We start from the raw sequence: 9,492 nt of genomic DNA, 5'->3' as shown, positions 1-9,492 counted from the left end.
TTCATCATGAAGCATACAGTGGCCCCGCGTTTAACTCTCTCTTTATATTATTCTTATTGTAGATGGTTGCATGGAAGACACAAGTAAAGTGCAACCAACACCAGGGAAGGCAGTTTTTGTCAGAGCCCTTGTTATTCTTAATTTTGACATTAATTTTCATTTATACACCAGACATATATATCGGTTCAAAATACCGGTTATCGGTCTACTTGGTCTGTAATAATCGGTATCGGCCCTGAAAAACTGCATGCATCACCTAATTTCATCGTAACATATAGGCCTGGCCTACAGAAAAGAACATTTATGTTTAATCTATCTAACATTGTGTTGGTCATACTATACAATGATTTATTGCTTGTCTTTGTTGAATAATATAGAACATAAAGAGCTTTAAAAAATAATTGCATATTAAATCGCAATCGCAATATTGGTAAAAAAAATCGCAATTAAATTATTTTCCAAAATCGTTCAGCCCTATTTAAAAGACACAAATGTCCACAAAACACACATATACACACACACAAAGCACAGCCCTGTTTATGGAATTACATATTTTAATCCGATAAGACTGGATCCTGGGAATGCTGAATACTCCAAAAAGGCTAAATGATTTTGTGAAATGAAAAGAAAGTGATTGCTCTGGATAATATGGCCTTGCAGCGTGATTCTGATCTCGCATTAAACAGGCTCATGCCTGCACTATCTGTGTTTACTGAGAAGAGGAATAATCACCGTGACAATTAAAGGAAATTCATGCTCAGACTTGGATTCTACTTTAAGATCCTCGTTTTCACTTGAACATGATGCTGTTTCTTTGGTTCCTCTTTTTTCAGTTAAATGATTTGGCTATTATGTCGCTGTATATCTCCCACGATCCTTAGCAGTGGAATAACAATTCTTAGAAGTTGCTGCAAGGTCAAACAAGGAGAGAAAATAAGACCGATAGCGAGGGAGAGAGAGAATGATCTGGAAGTGTGCCAATCAAAGTCCATTAAAAAGTCAAACATTTTTGCCACTGGGAGGAGAACTGGATGTTATGTTCTCTTTTCAGAAATGGAAACTATTTCAATGATTCACATGAATGAGATATTAAGTGTTTCAATGTTTTTGCACTTTGGCTTATGGCTTTATTTACGTCTGTACTGATCTCTAATATGCTCCTGCCAGTGAGAAATGCTTGATTGAACATTTGATTTCCTGTGGCTCTGTTTGTAATTCGACAGCCGTGCAATATTAAAGACCAGCTTTTTAAATGGAGGAATTATAATGAAAGGTTAAAATCAGTCTGAGTTTAGTCTGTGTCTACGAAACAGAAAACAAACTCTCCCTGCATAGAGCTTTGACACTTCAAATATGCAGAGTATTAATATTAAAAAAGCAGTGTTTGATGGAGATTTTAAATCACATCTGTAAACAAACTAGCTACATCCTAAGAATAATGGGAAATTGTTACCATTTAAGGCTGCAAAAGTGTCATTAACAACACTTTTATAAATAGAAGGATACAGAACTGCAAAACTAACCAAGAAGTATATTTACAGTATGATGTCATAGAACTTTTATAAGTTCCAAAAATAACTTTATGCAGTTTGTTATACATCATATATAGGCTAAAGCTTTTGTTGCTTTAAAGAACCCAATCCGCTGATCTTCAGCTTCTTCAAATCTCTAAAGAACCTTATAGCAAGAACCATATAGCAACCCAAGAACCTTATAATCCAACCTTGTAAGAACCCAAAAATGAAGGTTATATGACGCGCATCACCATTATTTTTATGATCAAACCATAGCACTAAACTTTCATGAACAAATCTGCCAATTTATTTCAGAAAAATCCTTAACCATAACCTTATAAGTACATTTTGAAGAATGTGGGTTACCAAGTTGATGGTAGCCATTGACTTCCATAGTATTTTTTTTCCCCCCCATATTATGGAAGTCAATGGCTACCGTCAACTGTTTGGTTACCCACATTCTTCAAAATATCTTTTTTGTGCTCAGCAGAAGAAAGAAACTCAGGTTTGGAACGACATGAGTGAGAGTAATTGATAAAAGGATTTTCATTTTTGGGTGAACTATCCCTTTAAGGCATATCTTGACAATTTAACTTATCAGACAGTCGGAGGCAAAGAATGGATTTTATGATGTCAATATGCAATTCAAAATGCTTCTGATCTGGAATCAGGCACCATGTGGATGCTCTAAAATGCTGATTACAATTTTCTCCAAGTTCAGCTGAACCCAAATCAGCGGATTTTTTCCAGCATTAATGCATAAAGGGACTGGCCTGAATCTGGGTGGAGTGCTTGATCAGAAAGGTGTGCGGGCAGCGGAGATGGTTATCTAAACCACAGCCTTCCATCGTTTGACTCAGATGTGTGTAGGTGATGATTGCCATGTTGGAAAGGGTTGAAAAATAGTATCATCGCCATGGTTACACAGAACAAAGCTTCAAGCAAAAGCCCTTCTACCCAGTAACTCAGAAACATTCACAGCTCTAAACGTTCTACAAAGCTGCGTGAATTGGAGAGGTCAAATGTTAATGATTTTTTAACATACCATTTATTACCTATTCAAATGATAATAGTTAGCAATTCAGTTTGATAAGAGTTAGGAATTTATCAAAACAATATGTAATTTTTTGTAATGACGCCCTCTAGTTGTTGAACGCACAAACAAATCTTGATACGTCCAACACGCGGCCGCCATCAGACATATTTTTATTAGTGGCATTAAAGACAACAGGCACATTTGCATGCAAAAACACCCCAAATAAAATGTGAAGACGACAAAAATGCAAGAAAAATCGAGGATAAGACGTGTTCGCGAGGAGATGATGAACAACCAGATGTGCTATTACGATACCTAACGCAGGTGCAACACATTTATCATCTCAACAGTTGATTAACAGCTAGCAAACCAACAATTAATTTACAAGAATCTTTTTACATCAACTTTACAATCCATGATAATTCACAGTTTACATCGCTAATGGAAAATTCAGCGATTTAGAGCTAGTCTAAACAGAATCGGATTCAAAATATAGTGAAGTGTGCTTGCATGTGCTTATTTTCGCAACACTTTCACTTTCTCAACTACAGCACACCATCGTCAAAACCCAAAGACTTGGCGCCAGACCACCCTGACAGAACGTTTATTTATTTTTCTTCCCCCCCCACCCCTACAAAAAATGGTATCTTCAAACAACTGAAACAATTGCTTTAATCATACGCCACCAATCAGCATTGACTTCTCAGCGACGGCATTCGTTTCTAAATACTCTGCAGCACGGTGAAACAATAACCCGCGCAAGTGCACTAAAAGTCAGCATAACCTGTTCTTAAGCAATCCTTCCTTACATGTTTCCGTTTCAGTGCAGCCGACGAGCAGACCTGTGAGAGCTCCAATCCATATGTTTCTCTCTGCAGTGAGAGCGTGTTCAGCGTTTACTTACATGACTGCACGGAAGAGTGACGCACTCAGACAGAAGTGAAAACCTGCGTCAACATCTCTCTCCCATCTCTTTTCCCTCTCGCAGACAGTTACGCTCTCGCACACACGCCCCTGTGCAGTCCCAGGGTGCCTGACTGGGTCCTACCGCTCTGAAATCTAGCACGAGCCATATTAGGAAACAGCAGTTAAACATGTCACACGTAATTTACATGCAGGGGGAGTGGAGAGCGCGGCTCTGTCATAAGAGGAAAAAAAAAGAGAGAGAGAAAAAAAATCCCTGCACACGCTGGTACGCGCATAAAACAAACAGAAGGGAAGTGAGACCCGAGAGGGGGGTTTCAAAAAGGAGAAGTGCTCTCAGGTTCAACAGTTAACCAATCGCACGCTCGCCACTGTCTAAACAAGTAGCCGGTCGCACAGGGGTGGGGGGAGTTTCCTGCCAAACGCACACGCAGCAGCGCAACTTTTTTGAACGCAGCTGAGATTCCCCCCGTCGTGCTGTACTGTTTGCGATCGCCTAGACATAACAAACTGCAGTTCACCACAAAGGCACCCTATAAAGTCAAAAACAGCCCACACACACTGAACAACCCCCAATCCCACACATACGGAGCATGCAAAAGTGGTGCAATGCTGTTAGAACTGCAAAAGACAGACTGACAGGAGAGACAGTACAGAAAAGCAGTTCTTACCTCTCACATCATGATTAGTATTGAGCGCGCGTATGTGTGTGGGAGATCAGACACGGGTGGCAGGCCGCGACAGCAGAGCCTCAGGCACCGGGTGGACCATTCTCAGAGAGGAGGAGAAAGAGAGAGAGACAGAGCGCTTAGGCTGCGCGTGTGGCTGCTGGTAGCGCCACTGTGTGTGTGTGTGTGTGTGTGTGAGCCGAGAGCCTGCGAGAAACAGCAGCACTGCGCTGAGCGCCAATCACGCTGGCTGGAACCGCCCACTGACACGACCAGGAAGTGCTGCCGCCACTGCTGCTGCTGCTCTGTGAGTATCTCAGCGAAAAGAGGAGAGCATGAGAAGGGGAGGGGACAAAAGGAAGGAAAGAAAACGAGTGTGCTTATGAGATTACATCGTGCTTTCCCAGGAGTCTGTCTGAGTTGGGCACCAGACTGCAGTGGGACACACGCGCACACACACAGCTGCACACCTGGTGCATTGTGCGGCAACCTTATCTGCTGCTGGGAAAGGCAGGATTTGGTCTTAATTCGACTTTGAATCATCAATATCTGGGTTATGGCCATTTCGGGAGGGAAATATATCATCGAATGAAGCCTTTTCCCAATAATCCACTTTGAAAAGTGTGATACATTTACACCATGAGCTATTTATTAAATGACATGAAGGAGAACTGGGTTGTGTTCATTTATCTCACCGATGTTAATACTAACAAACTCCCACATGGCCGGGAATTTAGAGTCACTTTAAACTTCACAATACTTTCCTGGACGGCAATAAAGCCTTGAAACTGGGACATTAATTCATTATCTTCTAAAAAAAATGCTTTATTGCATTATTTGCATACTTGAGCCTCGCCCAGCAATGACTGCGGTTATGACTCTATCCGACTGCTGGAAAAATGACATGCAACTCAGGATGGAATAATCATAATAATAAAAGACATTTAGAGCTTTTTCTGCAAAAGTCAATAGAAAAAGGAACTCATAACTCTGCTGTTGTTCACACACCCTTCGACACAAGGAATTTTGTTTTGGAGAGAATTGTTTAGAGATTCACTCAAGCTCAAGTGTGTGTGGGGTCAGAAGAGCTGTCGTAGTGATGGGCACTTTTAAGTCTACAGCTTGAGGGCCTAAAATGTCAACAGCATGTGCATAAGAGGAAACTGCTAATAAGAGTTACAAACCAGTGTTATTTTAGTATTATTTATATAGTATTTATTAATATTTTCAATAAGCTTTTGTTTTTATATTTTGGGTTTTCATTTTAAATTTTAGTTTAGGTTTTAGTAATTTTATGTGCTTTTGTGATTTCGTTTTTTTAAATTTAGTTAATTTAATTTTAATTAATTAATTTAATTGAACTAATAATTAATTAATTAAAATAATTAATAAATTTTTTTTCCAGTTTTAGTCATTTTAGTACCTCAACCTAAACTTATTTCAGTTAGTGGCCAATACAACAATTTTTTTTTTTTTAGGTTTTCTAATATTTTTCTAATGTTTTGTCTTATATTTATATTTTATTTCAGCTTTATTTCTGGCTAAAAAACATCAATTTTAAAAAGGAAGAGATCATTTGGAATGACCAACCACAAATTGTTTTATTTTTAAAGGGATAGTTCACCCAAAAATGAAAATTCTGTCATTAATTACTCACCCTCATGTCGTTCCAAACCCGTAAGACCTTCATTCATCTTCGGAACACAAATTAAGATATTTTTGATGAATTCTGAGAGCTCTCTGACCCTCCCATAGACAGCAATGTAATTACCACGATCAAGGTCCAGAAATGTAGCAAGGACATCGGTAAAATAATCCATGTGACATCAGGGGTTCAACTGTAATTTTACGAAGCTACGAGAATATTTTTTGTGCGCAAAGAAAATAAAAACAATGACTTTATTCAACAATTTGTCTCCTCCGCGTCACCCTGGCGCCATTTTGGAGAGTATCCAGTATCCGATGTCACATGGATTATTTTACAGATGTCCTCGCTACGTTTCTGGACGTTGATGGTGTTAATTACATTGCTGTCTATGGGAGGGTCAGAGAGCTCTCAGAATTTATCAAAAATAACTTAATTTGTGTTCCGAAGATGAATGGAGGTCGTACTGGTTTGGAACGACATGAGGGTGAGTAATTAATGACAGAATTTTCATTTTTGGGTGAACTATCCCTTTAAGCACATTTATTTCAGAATGCAAAACTTATAACTTTCTGGGTCAATTTATCTGAAAAAAAGTTGATAATAGTTTATCTGTAATGGCTGATATACTGGTGTGGCAAAAAGAAATAAAAAGCGAACTTTTTTTAATTGCAGAGAAACACAATATAACCAAAACATTAGCCAACAAAATTTTTGTAGAGGTAAATCAAATGCATGTCATTCCAAATTATATAATTTGAGTAATTAAAACAGAATACAGAATATACTAAAATACACTAGAATACACAATATAACTAAAACATCTGTTATTTATGCCATTAATAATAACACCTATTATAAATTATGCCTTTTAGCATCTTTGTTTCAGCTTTGTGCTTGTATCTTATGGGTAAATAATAAAACATAACCTTACTTGAATATAAATGGAAATATCTATGGACATCATAAAATGAATTCTTGTTAAAAGTACAACTGTAAAGTTGATTTCCCCATGTCTAGACATCAGGGTGGTTCATGTGGCCATTTAAACACCTAATAAATGCAATTTTAGTCATACACACTAGTGTACTACTTTCCTTTTAATTTAAAACATTCATGTGAACTACAGTAGGCCCGATATCAAAATGTTTAGCCTGATTACGTACTCTTTGGCTGGGATCAGTAAATTTATGATAATTTATGCAGTTGACACCAAGACCAAGGCTACAGTCCAACTCTGGTTTATATTAACAACCACACAAACACACTCATACACACTCTCATTTCACTCTGACTACCTCTTTCCCCATTACCTTCAACTGACCGATTCATTCAGATATTACACATAAGGGAAAATATGTCTTATTCAATAATTCCTGTCTTTTTCCTTTCCGCTCATACTTTCGTGTCCTCATACTTCTAAAAACGTGTTCTGGTATTAAGAGTGATGAAAGTGGCAGAAATAGTCACACGAGAAGAGAAGACGGTCATACTTTCCACTGAAACAACTTTCACTCGCTCTCTAGTTGTATGATAAATGGAAATCTATTAGCAGACTGGCCAAACACTAGCTAAATGTTCAAACTTATTAAAGTTTTTTCCAATAACATAACCATAAACAGTCTAGCATTCAATTTTGTAAAGCTGGGAAGTCTGATTCATTTCAGTGAATTAGTCTGTTCATAGTTAATCATAGTAAATAATGATTTAGTGACCAAGTAAATAATATGCTGATTCATTTTAACCTCTGAATATTTTTTATTTGAAGCAAAATTTTTAGCCGAACGCTCCTTTTCATCGCTATGCTTTCAACTTTGGTTATTTAAATGAGTGTATTTTTCTAATTTTATCAGTTGCATTTATTGTATTATAATTGAGTTAGGTTAAATTAGGTTATATAATTAAGTTCAATTCCTGTCACCAAAAGTTATATGTAAGTAAATGCTGTAATTGCAAAGTTAATCTGATAGATCTGTCTGTAATATTTTTTTTAATGTTTGAAAAAAGTTTCTTATGTTACCAAGGCTGCATTTATTCTTTGATAATGGATTCTTTGATGACTGGAAAGTTCCAAAGAACAACATTTATATAAAATCTTTTGTAACATTATAAATGTCTTTACTGTCACTTTTGATCAATTTAATGCACCCTTGCTGAATAAAAATCTTAATTTCTTTAAAAATTATTTTAAAAAATCTTTTGAACTGTAGTGAATATTAATACAATAATTAATAAATTATAAATTAATACAATATAGTTTTTATAGCTAGCTACTCTTTCAAAAGGGCAGCTTGACTTAACTAAGATATATTATAATTAGCTTGTCGTCTGTTAGTTTCGACAGTTTGACAGTTTCGAAGTACCTTCTGGTGTGCACAAACACACATGTGCATGCCTGCACAACATAACACGTACAGTATGTATTCTATCAATGCATTATAATGGATAGAGAAGTGAGTTAAAGCACAAGCTGACTGGGGTGACTTGATTTATGTCGGTCAGAACTCTTCAGAGTTTTCTTGACCTCTCTGCGCCAAACACACTGACTCACCAAACAGACATCTAGACGCACACATGATCGTCAAACACTCATTCAGATAGAATTTTCTTGCTACAACCACGACGTGCCTCTCTTTCTCAAACCCTCATACCATCTCTCACAGGTCTCTCTTTAATGCTTCACCATTTACAGCTTAAACGTGTCTAAGTGAAAGTTGAAAAGAAAGGAGTGAAAGTGATTGGGTGTGGTGTTTACACAGTTAGTCAAAGTCCCTGGGCTCGGCCATATATAGTTTACAGAAAGAGAGGCTGGGAATGCTGGTGTAAAACAGTCTTACCTAGGCAAATGTTTAACTAACAGCATAAAGTCTGGTCCTCAATGCCCAGTTTAGACTAGAAGAGACTGTCTAACCAACACTAGCATTCAAACTTGGGGTCGGTAATATTTGTAATGTTTTTGAAAGAAGTCTCTTATGCTCACCAAGGCTGCATTTATATGATTAAAAACCCAGTAAACACAGTAATAGTGTGAAATATTATTATAATTTAAAATAACTATTTTCTATTTGAATATATTTTAAAATGTAATTTATTCCTGTGATACAAAACTAAATTTTCTCTCTGTCACATGATCCCTCAGAAATAATTCTAATATGATGATTTTCTGCTCAAGAAACATTTATTATTAAGAATAATGTTGAAAACATTTGTGCTGCTAATATTTTAATGATTGGGCAGGTTATCATTGCACAAATTAACACAATTTCTACATTAAAAAAAAAAAATTAGAAGAGTTTTAAACGAATGTGCTGTCTTCACTGTATCTCACGCACACACGATTTTAGTCACTCACACAGATCACGTTGCACGCGCGCACACACAAACTTTTTAGCGCTGCCCCGCAATTTTATCAATAAAATAGCTTAATCGCTCAAGAGTTACATTATCTTTCTCAACAAGGAGCTGGTAACATCATCATATCTAAAGGAATTAAAGCCACAGCTTCAATGTTAATAGAGAAACGCGGCAAAACGGTGGTAATTCATACATACACTGCCTCTCTCTCTCTCTCTCTCTCTCTCGTGTAAATAAACACTTGACGAATTACACTTTTCTGATAATAGAATATTGAAGTGGAGATAGCTAAACTGCAAGCTTACCGGTGTTTTCAGAAAGCAAGCGCATTTATCCACAGTGGAGAGAGAG

General features: G+C 37.0%; 1 protein-coding gene across 11 annotated transcripts in view; it reads right to left on the bottom strand.

Moving 5' to 3' along the window:
* The window catches only part of LOC107724811 (muscleblind-like protein 1), an 82,306-nt gene that overhangs the window by 49,345 nt on the left and 23,469 nt on the right, over positions 1-9,492 (bottom strand). For 2 of the 11 annotated variants that reach the window (XM_016533875.1, XM_016533877.1), the window contains exon 1: positions 3,455-3,626. The exons of 4 other annotated variants lie outside the window; for them this stretch is intronic. The gene's annotated coding sequence lies outside the window, so the exon portion shown is untranslated. 5 more of the 11 variants (XM_016533876.1, XM_016533878.1, XM_016533869.1 and 2 more) reach the window with 4 other exon arrangements.

This window comes from Sinocyclocheilus rhinocerous, unplaced genomic scaffold, assembly GCF_001515625.1.
Source record: "Sinocyclocheilus rhinocerous isolate Xijiao unplaced genomic scaffold, SAMN03320098_v1.1 scaffold2500, whole genome shotgun sequence".
In the NCBI taxonomy this organism is placed as follows: Eukaryota; Metazoa; Chordata; class Actinopteri; order Cypriniformes; family Cyprinidae; genus Sinocyclocheilus; species Sinocyclocheilus rhinocerous.
The sequence above is the reverse complement of the archived record's forward strand: the minus strand, read 5'-3'. Positions and strand labels throughout refer to the sequence as shown.